General features: G+C 40.3%; 5 non-coding genes across 5 annotated transcripts; 2 read left to right on the top strand and 3 right to left on the bottom strand.

Moving 5' to 3' along the window:
* Positions 1–1,181: 1,181 nt before the first annotated feature.
* On the top strand, positions 1,182–1,254 carry TRNAK-CUU (transfer RNA lysine (anticodon CUU)). Its single transcript has one exon. It is a non-coding gene; the product is annotated as a tRNA-Lys (tRNA).
* Positions 1,255–2,127: 873 nt separating this feature from the next.
* On the bottom strand, positions 2,128–2,199 carry TRNAH-GUG (transfer RNA histidin (anticodon GUG)). Its single transcript has one exon. It is a non-coding gene; the product is annotated as a tRNA-His (tRNA).
* A 3,160-nt stretch (positions 2,200–5,359) lies between these two features.
* TRNAV-CAC (transfer RNA valine (anticodon CAC)) lies at positions 5,360–5,432 on the bottom strand. The gene has a single exon. It is a non-coding gene; the product is annotated as a tRNA-Val (tRNA).
* A 7,959-nt stretch (positions 5,433–13,391) lies between these two features.
* Positions 13,392–13,473, bottom strand: TRNAS-AGA (transfer RNA serine (anticodon AGA)). The gene has a single exon. It is a non-coding gene; the product is annotated as a tRNA-Ser (tRNA).
* Positions 13,474–14,219: 746 nt separating this feature from the next.
* On the top strand, positions 14,220–14,292 carry TRNAV-AAC (transfer RNA valine (anticodon AAC)). The gene has a single exon. It is a non-coding gene; the product is annotated as a tRNA-Val (tRNA).
* Positions 14,293–16,135: the final 1,843 nt, after the last annotated feature.

The following is a 16,135-nucleotide window of genomic DNA, read 5'->3' as shown; positions in this document are numbered from 1 at the left end:
TGAGAAGGGAAGCAACAAATTGGGAAACAATCTTCATATCAAAAACTTCTGACAAAGGTCTAATTACTCAAATTTATAAAGAGCTAAATCAATTGTACAAAAAATCAAGCCATTCTCCAACTGAAAAATGGGCAAGGGACATGAATAGGCAGTTTTCAGTTAAAGAAATCAAAACCATTAATAAGCACATGAAAAAACGTTCTAAATCTCTTATAATCAGAGAGATGCAAATCAAAACAACTCTGAGGTATCACCTCACACCTAGCAGATTGGCTAACATGACAGCAAAGGAAAGTAATGAATGCTGGAGGGGATGTGACAAAGTTGGGACACTAATTCCTTGCTGGTGGAGTTGTGAACTGATCCAACCATTCTGGAGGGCAATTTGGAACTATGCTAAAGGGTGCTAAAAGACTGTCTGCCCTTTGATCCAGCCATAGCACTGCTGGGTTTGTACCCCAAAGAGATAATAAGGAAAAAAACTTGTACAAGAATATTCATAGCTGCACTCTTAGATGTGGTGGCCAAAAATTGGAAAATGAGGGGATGCCCTTCAGTTGGGTAATGGCTGGACAAATTGTGGTATATGTTGGTGATGAAATACTATTGTGCTCAAAGGAATAATAAAGTGGAGGAATTCCTTGGAGACTGGAACAACCTCCAGGAAGTGATGCAGAGCAAAAGGAGCAGAACCAGGAAAACGCTGTACACAGAGACTGAAACACTGTGGTACAATCGAACATAATGGACTTCTCCATTAGTGTCAATACAATGTCCCTGAACATACCGCAGAGATCTAGGAGAAAAAACACTATCCACAAGCAGAGGACAAACTGTGGGAGTAAAAACACTGAGGAAAAGCAACTGCTTGACTACAGGGGTTGAGGAGACGTGATTGAGGAGAGACTCTATAAGATCACCCTGATGCAAATACCAACAACATGGAAATGGGTTCGAATCAAAGACACATGTGATACCCAGTGGAAATTCGTGTTGGCTATGGGAGGGGTGGAGGAGGAAAAGAAAATGATCTTTGTTTCTAATGAATAATATTTGAAAATGACCAAATAAAACAATGTTTAAAAGAAAAAAAATATATTGAAAATCTACATTACTGAAAGAAGTGTAGACATGGGAGTGATATATGATAATTAAGGAACCTTTGGCACAGGTGGTTGTCCGCCCGGCTAGCTCAGTCGGTAGAGCATGAGACTCTTAATCTCAGGGTCGTGGGTTCGAGCCCCACGTTGGGCGAGTCTTTTTTTCTTTTTTGACTAAGGAAAAACTGCAATGCTTCCTTACCCAATGATTTAAAGGCTGTTTTCCAGCCTTACTCGACCTTGTATATTCCACCCTCTAAATGCCCATCTATATTGTAATTGGATAAATCGTCAAATTTATAGGCGTTGTTCTCCCCTTTGGAATATTTATTTTTCTCCCACTCAGACTTACATCTTACCCTTTAGTGAAAGCTCAACAATGTGTGTGTGTGTGTGTGTGTGTGTGTATTATGTGATATGGTTCCTCTGCTATCGTCAGTTGTCCTTACAATCTCCTTGGAAAAGAAGCAAACAAATAGTCATTTAAATATTACAGGTTGAGTATATTAGAGAGATTCAAAGCCAGGGGCTGGGTACAACCTGGGGCGGGAGAGGGCATTACAGATGTGGAGTATAAAGGAAAGTCTTATTAGAGAAGATAGATTTTTCCTTGGTCTCTAGAAAACCGGCAGGAATTCAAAAAAGTCAAGAGACCATCCAAGCGAAGGGTTAAATCCTTATTTTAAAGGCTAAAACTTTAGCTTTAGCTCCCTGAGAGACTGGGACTAGGAATTAAATGAATTGTTCATTCTTCTCACCTGGTTTCCATTAGCCTTGCTACTCCACCTCCATTACGTCCCTCTGTCCTGTTTGGAAGGTAGAGCGATGAACTTTCACTTAAGCAGAGAGTTCGGCTCCGGAAATAATCTAGTTAGGGATAGCTGCTGCTGGCCTCAGCTAGCTAGGGATGAAACTAGGATAGCGATGGGAAGTTAAAATAAAATGATGGTTAACCAACAAGATAACGTGACGAATGATTATCCCGGGGTTCAAATATGTGAACGAAAACCTATGGATTTATAAAAACTGCCGTGACTCGGATTCGAACCGAGGTTGCTGCGGCCACAACGCAGAGTACTAACCACTATACGATCACGGCACGCCACCAGGGAGGTTGCTGCGATGCGATTTCGTCTTCGTCTAATTAAACTCGTGTGCTGTTAACCCTTTATCACCACCCCTAACTGATCCATTTCTTCTCCCGTCCTGATCTTTTTATTTCAATTCATTATTCCTTCAGGCAGAAAGTATATTGAGAAACACTTAGTTACTAGGCCAAACACAAACGGTTCTCACAGCCCTCCTGTCATAAAGAACCGACAGTAGACACAATTTTCATTCTTCTAACCGTGGGAATAGAAACACAGAAGAAAAACAACTGCTGGATCACATGGGTTGATGGGGATTTGATTGGGGACCTCGTGCAAATATTAATAATATGGAAATAGGTCTTGATCAATGATACATGTGAAACCCAGTGGAATTGCTTGTTGGCTACGGGAGGGAGGAGAGGAGGAGAGGGAAAGAACTTGATTCTTGTAACCATGGAAAAATATTCTAAATTAATTAAATAAATTCTTAAAAAAAAAATCAAATAACGGTCCAGGAAAAAGTCAGAGCTGAGCAAAGAGATCAAAGAGAGCACCTACCATGGCAAGGTAAGCTGATGTGTAAGGAAAATAACTAATAGTTACATAGGACTTGCAGTGTGCTTTACATATATTACTTCATGAATACCTACGTCAGCGCAACAAGAAAAAGTTTTAATGGCACCTTTATAAACTCGAATTTTTGCAATGCCAGAAAATCCCTTCTCACCGCACTGAGAGTTAATTTTGAGAAAAAGCAGACGTTGTATTTTACTGCATATTTTCAAATCTTCAGTGAACATGGAAAGAAGGAGTTGATAAAAAGCCTTTCCAGAACATCTCTTCCCAGACTACGATGATGAAGCAAGTTCGAGAGTGTTTGTGAGACTACTTAAAGACTTTTCTCTCCAGCTCTTACTGACTTGTCTCATTGTCCCATGAACTCAGCCTCCTGATAAACTCAGTTTCTTCAGCAGGTGCCAACCCTATCTGATGGAAGCATTAGTATTTTGTAGGAAAAGTACTGAAGACCACAGCCCCTCGGGGTCACCCTGAGAACTCTGAGGGAAGAAAAACTCAGAAGCTGTCTGGGGACCTTACCTGCCAGTTTGAACAGCAGTTGAGGAGAATGATCACAGAAGATGATACTACACTTGGAACAACCAACAACAAAAAGCATATCCAGAAACTCCCATTATAGATCGTAAGTCTGATAATATATTCTCTATTCTATCTACCTGTCTTTTTGCAGAGGGAAGAAGAAATATGTATGTGTTTGTTCTATAGAATCGCTGGTTTTCTAGTTATTCAGAGTTTGGCTTCCTTTCAGTTATTTTGGTCATTTTGACCCACCACCTCTGATTTCACCATATATCAGTTCACATAGATCTTCCCAAGTTACTGTGAACTCTTCATATTTTCCATTTCTTATTACTTCAAGGAATTCTATAACTATTCCTCAATTACTTCATCCTCTTTTAAAATTTGTTACTTTTTATTTCTTACATCTGTATCATATTCCATATATTTCTCCTCTTTCCCCTCCCTAGAGCCATCCCATATGGCACATAATGTTTTTTTAGAGAGGAAAAGAAAAAGCGCCCTCTTTTGTTTCAAATTATTTTGCTTTTTTTCATTTAAAATTTTTATTTGCAATTTCTTGTTATTGTTCCTTGAGTTCATCACTTCTCAGTCAAGAGGTGAGTAACCTGTTTCATCACAGGTTGTCTGAAAATAAGCCTTATCATTGCTTTGATCAGAGTTCAAGACATAATCTAAAACATTTAGTAAAAATCTATATCAAGGGGAAAATGCTTTCACTTGAGGGCTCCGTTGTCATCCCACTTCCTAGCAAACAAATCAGACTTGAAAATTATATTGGTTAAGCTATCAATAATCATATAAAAATGTTCTAAATCACTGTTATTTAGAGAAATGCAAATTAAAACAATTCTGAATTACCATCTCACACCTATCAGATTGGCCAATATGACAGTAAAGGAAAGTAATAAATGCTGAAGGGGATGTGGCAAAATTGGACACCAATGTATTGGTGGAATTGTGAACTGATTCAACCATTTTGGAGGAACTATGCCCAAAGGGCTATAAAACTATACACAACCTTTGATCCTGTAATACACTACTGAGTCTGTAACCCTAAGATTTCATTAAAAAGGGGGGGGGGACATACTTATACAAAAATATGTATAGCAACTCTGTGGTGGCAAAGAATTGGAAATTGAGGTGATAGCTATCAATTGGGGAATGATTGAACAAAATGTGGCATATATTGGTAGTGGAATACTATTTTACTATAAAAAATGATGAGCAGGATTATTTTAGAAAAAGCTGGAAAGATCTACATGAACTGATGCAGAGTGAAATAAACAGAATCAGGAAAACATCGTACAAAGTAACAGCAATATGGTGGAATGATCAACCGTGAAAGACTCTCAGCTACTCTCAGCAATACAGAAATCTCAGACAATTCTTAAGGAGTTCTGAGAAAAAAATGCTAACCTCCAGAGAAAGAACAGTTGGAATTAGATGCAGATCAAAGTATACTATCTTTGACATTTTTTATGGTTTTATTTTGGGGTTTGGGTTTCATATGAGTAATCTCTTACAATAATGGCCAATATGGAAGTATGATTTGCATGATAATACACATATAATTCAGATCAAATTGCTTATCTCCAAGAGGAATGAGGGATGGGAGAGAGGAAAACAATTTGAATCTTATAATTTTATAATTCAACATATGTTGAAAACTATTATTACATGTATGGCAAAATAAAATATCTTTGAATTTGTAAAAGTGGCAACAACAACAAAAAAGAATTAAATTGATTAATGTGGTAAAGTAGGGTTGTCCTTGGATGCTGCTTCACTCCTACCTTATTTATCAAGGGAATTAAATGTATGGCCATACTGTTTCTAGGCTAAAGAATTGCTTTGTTGCCTACAATACTGGTCATTTTCCTTGATCTACTTGGCTAACAAGGTATTCTATGCCTCAAGAAATAATCTGAGATAAATAATGCCCATCACCCATCGGAATAAGGACCTCGCCAGAACAAGTGTTTTATAATTCCTTCGCAGCAGATTCTTGGGTAGGAAATGACTGAGTCTTGAGTCCTGTATTAAATAGAAAACAAGAAACTTTGTGTTTGTTTCCGCCCGGTTTCGAACCGGGGACCTTTCGCGTGTGAGGCGAACGTGATAACCACTACACTACGGAAACTCACTTGAGAGAACTTTCTCTCAATTTGATAATTAAAAAAGCACACCTTTGCTCAACTACCTTTTTTACATGAATTTAAGTGTCATTCTGGTACAGCAAAGGCTTCAACTGGACTATATTTCTGGAACCAAAGCTTCTACTCAAACTTTTTTCCCAAGGACTGAGAAACACTTCCACTCAGCTGCAGAAATCTCTCTGAAACCTCAACTTTGAGGGACTGCTGCTGCTCTCAATTCAGAGGCCAGCTGGAATTTGAACAAATCTTTTCCTTCCATTAGCCCAGACCTAGTCTTGGAAGCTATCAGAACAGCCCAGAACCAGTTGTGTACAAGATTTCAGCTTCCACCCTCTCTCTGGAAACAATGACATGTGCAGGACAATCTTTTTCAGAGGACAGAGACAGGATGTATTCAGCCTGGATTCCTGCTATTCCTCTCCTATTGTTCTTAGAGAACCTTTCTCTGGATTTCTTGTGCCAGTCAGAATGCAGAGTAGCAGCAGCAGCAGCAGCAGCAGCAGGCTACTGTGTGGCTGGGTGATCTGAAGAGCAACCTCTCCCTTCTCATATTTACTAGTTCCTTCTTCAATCTTTTCTCCCTATATTACACCCCCAGACCCAACAACCTGCCCGGATGTTGTAAGCTTGTCTTGGTAAATCTCCATGTTAAGGGATAGCATCTAATTTTGGAAACAACTTACCATTCTGTCACATGAGGTTCCTTTCTCTTCTTAATTCTGGACTACTAGATGGTTCTTGGTTTTTTTTTTTTTCTTGTCTGCTTGGGAATTGGAGGGAAGGTGATTCTCCTCCTCTCCTGAGAATGGATTAAATTACAAAATAGCCATTGCCCCAGCCTGGACACATCTCTGGTGAAGTTTGTTTGTTTGTTTGTTTTGAGAAAGTACCTTCAGTTTTAAGGATGCAGAAACACAGGGAGAAACAAAACAAGAGTTAAAGATCAAACCCTAAATCAGATAGATGTCTTTAAATCAGACTTTAAATGATCACCAGACATTGTCAAAAAGGGAGAAAACCAGAAGATGTTTGCCAGAACCTAGAAACATCTATCTCTGTCATACTGATTTCCTTGGTGATAGTTGATGGAAAGGAGTCAAGACAGTTTACATATAGTATAATTTCTAACTGCTTTCCAGAATGGTTGATCCAAATTCCAGTTACATCAAGAGTGCATTAATGTAAGGCCCAGCTTGTGAATATCACCATCTTCCTGGTGACCTTGTATGTGTAGTAGTGATGAGTTCATGTGCTGAGCAGAATCATTTAACTTTTGTTATTTTGCCTCCTTCATTGTATCATTGGCCTTGCCTAGATGAGTTTCCTGGGATGAACATTCCTCTTCTGCTCTGGGAAGTTTTAATCAAACAATCTATAATCAAATTCTCTCTGAAAGGAACCCTTGTCAGTGGAACATATTAGGCATACAACACACCAAAAGAAGCAGACACAGAAGCATAGTGTTTGATTTCCTGGACTATTTGACAACTGAAATATCCAGCCAGAAACATCTCCTTGGCAAAAACATTTGTGTCAACTCCATTTCTCTCTCTTCTTTGAGATACTCTCTTTTCAAATCCATTCTTTTTACCCCAAAAGAAAGAAAGAGAGAGAGAGAGAGAGAGAGAGAGAGAGAGAGAGAGAGAGAGAGAGAGAGAGAGGGAGGGAGGGAGGGGAGGGAGGTAGAGGGAGGGAGGGAGGGGAGGGAGGGAGAGGGAGGGAGGGAGGGGAGGGAGGGAGAGGGAGGGAGAGGGAGGGAGGGAGGGAGGGAGGGAGGGAGGGAGGAAGGAAGGAAGGAAGGAAGGAAGGAAGGAAGGAAGGAAGGAAGGAAGGAAGGAAGGAAGGAAGGAAGGAAGGAAGGAAGGAAGGAAGGAAGGAAGGAAGGAAGGAAGGAAGGAAGGAAGGAAGGAAGGAAGGAAGGAAGGAAGGAAGGAAGGAAGGAAGGAAGGAAGGAAGGAAGGAAGGAAGGTTTCTCTTTTGACTCAGACCTTGTTTGATCCAGTGAGAAGGAAGCATGTCCTCTTTGAAAATGGAATAGTTTGCTTCATCTTTACTTCCTCTAGGTCCAGGTGCCAGTACCAGGTCTGTTGAGATGACCCAGAGTAGGTCAAGTTCATGGACACTTGATTGCAGTATCAGGTAATGACTGATATCAGAAATATTTACGACTATTAGGTCTCAGATGCTTTCATAATGACCTTTCCCAGAACATTTTCCCCCTTCCTAAGACAGATGAAGCAGGTATAGGTAGGTTTGTGGGAGTACTTGAAAGATGTCCCTTTCTAGCCCCACTGACTTGGCTCAAGAGCTTTCCTCATAATGATCTAGTCTCCCTCCAACATACCCACCTTCCTTCAAAAGGGCCAAACTTAGCTGATGGAAACAACAAAGCTTAGCAGAAAGAGTGGGAAGAACTCAGTCTCTAAGGGAACACAAAGGTCGGGAAGTAGTGCCTTTATACAGTGACATATTTTAAATGTTTGAAAATCTATTTCTTCAAGGCTTGGCCATAGAAGGGGAGTAGCAGGCAGGGAGTTACATAAAGGAAAGGTGAGCTGGAGTGTATGGGTTAAAAAGAGAGACTGGGCTTCCTGCCTGGATTTTAAAACCCTGTCAGCGCCACCTCCTTGGCTTTGCCACTGGGACACCTACCCTGACTGGGAACCCAGGAGTCTGACCTTCCAACACACCACATGACTTTGTGATTCCTCTGACCTACCACCAGGATGGGCATGATCTAAGCTCCCTAAATAATTGCTTCACACACCTATTAATGAAGACATTTCTTTAAGATTCATCTTTGAGCAAGTGCTGAAGAGAATTGAAGGGAATGGTTCAATAGAGACTGGATGGTTTTAGAAAAATTATTTTCTAAGGTTGTTGGAAAGTTAAATGACTATTGTTCTATTTTATGAAGCCAACTGTTAACTTAAAGACTCTTGTTCACTGTGAATATAAGATTTGTTATTGCTGTATCCTATAAATTAGGACTTCAGAATGACATGCCATAGAGATGTCTAAAGACCTCTGAAGACTCTTTGTCTCTAAGCAGAACAATGTTTAGATTTAGGTTAATCTACATTTTATAAGAGAAACTATTTCTGGTAGAATTATACCTATAAAGCAGTCAAATTTTTTTCATTATAGCTTCCTCAGTCTTTTTTTTCTTTCTTCTTTCTTTCCTCCTTCCTTCTTATTATGCTTTGAAATGTCCTCATTTTTAAAAAAGCTTCAGCTATTTTTCTTCCCTTTTTTAAAACATCACTTTTACTTCCCAATGATGCCTCCCTCCTCAAATAGACCCTTCAATGGTAATATATAATTACTACCAATTCCTTCATTTATTACACTTTTTGTGTATTAATGTGAACAGACATCATTGGCCCTGATAGATGTGACAAGGAAATCACTTTAAAAGACTGATATATATATATTAATTTAAGGTCGCCAAGGAATTCAGCTATGTAATTCCTAAATGAAAACTCAAGTCAGCCGTCAACCTTTTATAGAGTTTAATTACAAACAGGAGGAAGAAAGGAATTAGAGATATAGAGAGAGAGGGAGAGAGAAAGGGGAGAGAAGGGAATAGGGCTTAAATACCCCTTCTGTTTAGGCTGGGCCAAAAGGCCCAAGCCCTTAGATAGCTGAGGCAAAGAAAGGAGATCAGTCCCTATTACTCACGTGACCAAAATGGAGAAACAGTCTCAGAGGCCTCCACCTCCAGCTTCCTTCAGAGCAGCACAACCTCTCAGAGCCAAAAAACTCTCCAACCAACCACCCCCGTCCTCAGACCCCTCTATCTTTAAGGAACCCATCCAAGTTCCCTCCCCTCAGTTCTCACATCTACCAATCACTGTCCATCATTTTCCCTGTGCCAATGGTGGCTCTAGCTTAACCCAGGACCGCCCAGAGGTCTGTGGCTTTGCACATGTCTGTTGAAGGTCATATTCTCAAATACTTAAATCTTGATCTTTTGCTACAGCCCTTCCTAAATCCTGTTAGGACTGAGTAGGGTGGAGATTGCAATTTCCAAGACCTGGTTCTGTCATTCCAAGTATCTCCATTGTATCAATTCTAAAATCAATCATGACTCAAAGAAATTCCTGTTCTATGCTTAAGCATAGGTCAAAGCCCTTTCCATTGTTCAGCAAAAGGTTTCTGTCCTAAAGTAATCTTAAGAAGGGAGGAGGAGGAACCTCCCATGCCAATGGGGTTCACATTCCAATAGAGTTCCCACTCTCAATAGGAAATTTTTCCAGTATGAAATTTCCCAATGGTGAAATTTCCAACATTTATAAGTCTAAGAAATTTTAAGGTTTACATAGATCAATTGTGTTTTCCCTCTCTCATGGTTTTTCCTTTAAGGAAAAAAAAAAGATTGGCCAAGATTATTAAAAGTAAAGCAGATATGATATCTGCTAAGGAATTTTGCCTAGTATCTTCTTATTAGTGTCAAATTTTTAGTCCAGGTATATAACATTGGGTGATGATGGAGCACAGAATTTGAGAATTAGAAGGCTTCATCAGCCTTGTAGTCAAGTAAACCTGAAATTCCATTCTCTGCCAGAAGTAATTAGGAAATGTGTGTGTATCAGTACCATAATTTTTTCAGTAATATTTTCTTTTTCCCCAATTACATATAAAACAACTTTTAATATTAAAAACAATTAGTTCCAAATATTCTCTTTCTCCCTTCCCTCCTCCCTCCTAAGATAGTAATCAAATTGATAGCTTTTTCATGACTACATATGTAGTCATGTAAAACCTTTTTCCATATTAATTATTTCATAGAAGAGAACTCAACCAACAACAACGACAAAAAAAAAACGAAGCAAGTGAAATGTAATATAGTTTGGTTTATCTTCACACTCCATCAACTCTTTCTCTGGAGCTGAGTGATATGTTTCATCATGAGTCCTTTGACATTGTCTTAGATCACTGTTGCTGAAAATAATGTCATTCACAATTGTTCATTACATAAAATTGATGTTACTGTATATGATGTTCTTTTAATTCTTGTCATTTTACTGAAGTCTTTCTGCTCATTGTTTCTTTGAGCACAATAGTATTCTGTGATAATGGGATTTTTTCCACTGACATCAAGTTTAAACTCACTACTTTATAAGGATCCACTGCTACTACTACTGCACTCAGAGAACAAATAGAATCTAATGCTTTCTTCACATAACAAAATTTCACAAGAAATGTTCACCCTATAGCACTGGTTCAATTTTAATCACATGGAATTTGAAAGATGTTATCCATTACCCAAAACTGAAGTTTGGGGCTATAATTTAGGCCAAGTTCATTCCTTTCTTCTTCTTGATACACTTTAAAGAATGAACGTAAGGCAGCTGGGTGATTCAGAAAATAGAGCGTCCAGCCCTTATCTGTAGGCCTGACTCTTAATCCACTGAATCTCTAGTTGTCTCCATAAGTAAACCATTACTTTCTGTCTTAGTAACAAGTCTAAGACAAAGGGCGAGAGCTAGGCAATTGAAGTTAAGTGACTTGCCCAGGGTAACACAACTAAGAAGTGTCTGAGGCTGAATTTGAACCTGGGACCACCTCTAGGCCTGGCTCTCAATCCACTGAGCCACCTAGTTACCCCCTATGGCCTTTAATTTTGTTATTGACCTCCATAGGTTATATTCTTACCAGTGAAATGTCTGAATCTGTGGCATCCCAGGTATATTCTAATCTTAAAAGTATTATTGATGTATTAATATTGCAACTATGTACTCATGTACCAGACTCATGGGCATATTATTTCTTGATCATTGTATTTAATTGGTACTCTATTAATTCTGACCACTCCCCAAACCTACAGTCCAAAGGTCAATAGAATTCCTGAGCAGGACATTAGCTGCCACAGGGTCCTAGTTCCTACCATGGCAGAACAGATTCCTTAACAAGTTACATGTTTGATTAACCTCCTCCTCTTTGATCTTGTGGCTGTCAATTGAGCTAATGTTAAATCTTATGTCATGTCACATGTTCATTAGCTACCTCCCATTCCCCATTCCTTTATTCTCCAATAAAAGATTGGGAACATGTGTAGATCTCTTTCTTTTCCATCATCAGAGGAGCATGCAAGATGGAACACATGTTGTTGAACTCTTTGTCTCTGAATCTTTCTTCCTTCCTTGTATTTTCTCTCTCTCTATCCCCTTCACCCATTTTCCCTCAGTTTCTAACTTTTCATCTCAGGTGTCAGACCATGAAGATATTTATTGATTTGTGACTGCAAGCAGTTACAGGATCAGATTATATTTTAGTCATATTCCTAGAATAATTCCAAATAGTTTTGTTTTATGTTTGGACCAACTCATAGCTTCACCAAAAATGCATTCATGTGACTGTCACTCTGTCCCAATCCTAATAATTCTAGGAACATCTGAAATTAGTTCTCTTCTAACTTATTTGTTAGTGTCAGAGGAAATCAATACACATATTGCACAGAGAGTATATTAATTTCAATTAAGGATGTAAATGGAACTAAACCTCAAGTCCAGTAACAAGGATCAAAGCTTAAAACATCGAATAGAAAGAAGTCCATCCAAACAGCATGGATGAAATTTTAAAAAACACTTAAGAAATTATCTGTATTTCTCCTTATCCACAACCCCACCACCACCACCACCACCACTCTGGTCTTCTGATTATTGAGAATTCAGCTTTCTTTACCTGGTTCTCCAGACCTACCAAACCATTTCCCAGGTATCTCCATTCTATGAAAACTGTGCTCTATTCTTCACCTTTGAACTTAGCTCAAGCTCCTACACCTAAGACCTGGCATTCTGATCGTTGAGTATCCACTTTACCTTCCCCAGTCCCAGATGCTACATACCACTTCCTGGTCATCTTCCCCTATGCTGTGACTTTACATGCATACGTTTTCTCTTTCCTTCATATCCTCCTTACCAGCTCTAGCTTTGAGACAAGTAATTAGCTACCACTCCTAGAAAGGTATCAATCAATTTCCCTAACAATTCAATTATCATTTTTGTCAGTCCTAGCTGATGGGAGTAGACCCAAAGCTAATGAGACAGAGTGGGGTTATACAGCAAAGCGGTATTGTAGGAAAGGAAAAGGGGGAGTGGGGTGTAAAGGTGGCAAGGGAAAAAGTAGCAGGGAAGGTCTATGCCAATAAAGGAGGCTGCGGAATGGAGGACAGCGGAGGGGAGGCAGCATTTAGGGTGGAGCCTGAAACCTGAGGATGGTTAGGGATCTTCACTGGGGGGGAGAAGGGGGACTATCTTTTATGGGGTGGTTGTTTGGGTTGTCTGAGTTTCCTCTATTAGTCAAAATTGGGGTACTTGGGTTCAATTGATTAGATGGCCCTGAGGGGGTTGGGAACCTCGGTCTCTCTGGGGGTAGGAAGTTCTCAGGCTTGATGGTCAGTGATGTGGGAGATCATTTGTCTACGCCTGACAGGAATATCCTGATGTCCGGCCAGTTTCTGCTATTGTGGCAGTTCCTGTCCCAGGCTCGGGCAGGTGCTTGCGGAAGGGGGAAAGGGGGTAGGGGGTGCTGTTGGTCTCGGCAGGGATTGGGGAAAGGGGGGAGTTGGGGAAAGGGGGGGCTTTGGTCCCCGGATCTATCAATTTTCTCTTAATTCCCTATCGAAAATGCCCTTTCCTTCCTTACCACCAGGTACTCCTACAAGAATTGTCTTTCTCAATTAGAATGTAAATTCCTGGAGGACGAGGACTATCTTGTTTGTTGTATTTGTATCTCTAGAGCTTAATAAGAATTTTTTATTCATTCATTCTATAGTACTCAGGTTGCGCTCACATCAAATACTTTTTTCCTGTTAAAATAGCTAATCGCCCTTCTTGTAACAACTATAGGATAAGAAGTTTCTTATTGTTGTATCTATTTGGCTCAATTCCGCTTTAATATTAGACAGTATTCTCCAACCGAAGCAACAGCAACAGAAACGTAGTCGGTAGGATTCGAACCTACGCGGGGAAACCCCAATGGATTTCTAGTCCATCGCCTTAACCACTCGGCCACGACTACTTGGAAAGTAATATTATTATTTCAATTATTCAATGTATTGTCATTCCCCCCCCCATCCCCCTGCACATTCCTTCTATCGAATCAATTTGTCGTTTTTCTATCATTCATCAAGCTCTGCAGGAGAAATGCTGGAGCTGAACATTTCCTCACTCTGGAGCCAATCAGGGGATGAGTGTTTTCTAACTGATCCCGCTTTGCCCCCCTTTCAGAAGCCACCATGTAACCTATTCAGCAACACCATCGAGCTTGCCAAAACTTCCAGTCAAAAACCTCAGCCCTAGGTCCCTTCCCCGCTCCCTCTTCTTGTATCTACAATAGACTTTCGAATAACTTTTCCTGGAAGAATTCTCTAGCAAGGCAAAGGGGCAGGAACGGCATGAAAACCCGAGTTGATTTCCTACGGATGGGGCGGAGATAACTGCAATCCCCATGGTTGACCTTCGGGGGAAATTTCCGCCGGCTGATGCAGTTTTCCTTCCCACCCCCCCCCCCACCCCCCCGAGCAGTTACCAGCAAAGAACTGCGTCAAGGGTTGAAGCCCAGGTCTCAGAGGCTTTGTTTGGGTTTTAGAAGTCCGGAGGAAACGACTTGTAAGCCAGCAAGTCGGTATAAGCTGAGGCAGTTTTTCCAATCAGGAATCCAAGGATAGGACAAATAGGAGACTAAAGGGAAGGAAGCGGCTTAATTTGAACTAACAGATTTTTTTTTTTCAAGACTTTCATTTGAGGAACGGTGCCTTTCAGTTAGTTTCCGTAGTGTAGTGGTTATCACGTTCGCCTAACACGCGAAAGGTCCCCGGTTCGAAACCGGGCGGAAACATCCTTGTGCATTTTGGCAACTTCGTTTTTCAAACCAGGATTCCGTTCCTTTGCAGCTCTGGAAGTTAAGTACTTATGGCAGTGTTTTGTTAGCTAATTATATCAGAATTAATAGATCTTGCTATGTAGCCAGTACTATACAAGCCAGTGGATGTTTAAAATCAAATATTCATTTTGTGCCTTCATCTTAACTAGTAAGTTGGATGTTATAACATAAAGAGAAAAACAACATAAGGTAGAGACCTATGGGGAAAAAGAAGACAGACCAGGAAAATTACCCTAGTGGTTTCAAAAAGTTGATATTTGTGTACTGTATAATTATAGATGTTAGTCTTGCTGGAAATGATCTTTGCAAAGAGTTTTCACTACATAGGAGAAAATGTAACCTGAGCCCCCAAACCACTGGCATGTGACTGTCTCCTAACTACTGGAGATCAATGTGAGGAGCAGAGAAGAGGAAGACAAGAGCAGGAAGTGGGGAGAGATCTAATTTCTTCAGCCTTCCTTGGGTTCTTTAGCTGTCCGGTTTTAAGGGAGAAAATGGACATGCTAACCTCATGTCAGGTTACAAAGGGAAGAAAAAAACTCTAGGAAGAAACTGACATGAGAAGCACCGGCAATTTCCATCATGCTCCCAACCCCCAATTTGCTAGAAACTTTGGGGAATTTGCCTTTGGATAAGATCTGGGCCTCTCTTTCTTGGTAGAACACTTGGTATTGACTGGTATATATTCTCATGTGTATGTTTTCTCTGCTTTCTGTTTGGCTATCAATTTGTACAAATAGGTTTCTTTACTAAAAGAATATATGTTTTATAAAGGTATTGATGTGTGTTCAAGGAAGCTACCTACTTAACTGTACTTTCCTTTTTTCTCTGCTCAGCCCTAATGCTTCCACCAAGTGGGTTTGACTCCTGAGAACTGGGCTGGATTCATCAGAGGAAGACTGGTTCATTAGGAAACTACTAAAGTGATTCAGCAGGAGTGGAGAAAGAGGCCTTTCAGGCATTTCCACAAACCCACATAATGGCTTCATTATCCTACTTGTTTTAGGAAAGGCAATTATGACAGCATCTGAGACCTGAGTCCCAATCATTTCAAGCACAAGTCACTCATTTATGACTGTCCCAACCTGGGGAAATCTCCAAGAAACTGGTTACAGGCACCTGGGCCTGGCAGGAAGTGCGGATAAAGGGACGTCTCAGTTCTACAGAGAATATTCTTTTCACTGGATCAAACAATTTCGGCTGGAAGGAAAGAGAGCCTTTCCTTTTATATAGGAGATTGTCTGCTACATGGCTTCACAACTCAGGACAATTCAAAAGATAATACTTAACTTTTAGGGGTCAGTGTGTGTCCCACGTGTCTATTCTATTCAGTAAATAGGCTCCATAACCATTAGTTGTTTTAGTTATTTTTGTCTCACCCAGAGTTAAGCAACAGTAGAATTTGCAAAAAATACCTGTGCTTTCATGAGTAATGAACTGAAGTAGAGAAGTTTGGGGCCAAGCCACGGATATTCTGATAAGTAACTCTCCACGACAAAAGTGAAGATCGTGGCCATTTCTTGTCACGATGACCAGTCATCTCCACTCAAATCTAAGTCCTCCGTGGATCCAGAGCCCTTCTCCTTGTTTCTTTCACAAAGAGAAGTACTCAACAAGAACCTCTGAGGGGAAAGGTGAGAGAGGGTCAAGAGTAGAGAAGCAGAGATCTGAGAGCAGACCAGTAGCTACAAGGCATGAAGCCTGAAGTCCAATAGGCCAAAGGGGTAAAGTGATGTGCTCAGAGGCAGACTCCATTCTATGACCCCAGAACCAGGAACCTTCTTCCATCCCCGGCTGC

This window comes from Monodelphis domestica, chromosome 3 (assembly GCF_027887165.1).
Source record: "Monodelphis domestica isolate mMonDom1 chromosome 3, mMonDom1.pri, whole genome shotgun sequence".
Classification (NCBI taxonomy): Eukaryota; Metazoa; Chordata; class Mammalia; order Didelphimorphia; family Didelphidae; genus Monodelphis; species Monodelphis domestica.
Note: the sequence above shows the minus strand (reverse complement) of the source record. Positions and strands in the feature narration are given on the sequence as shown.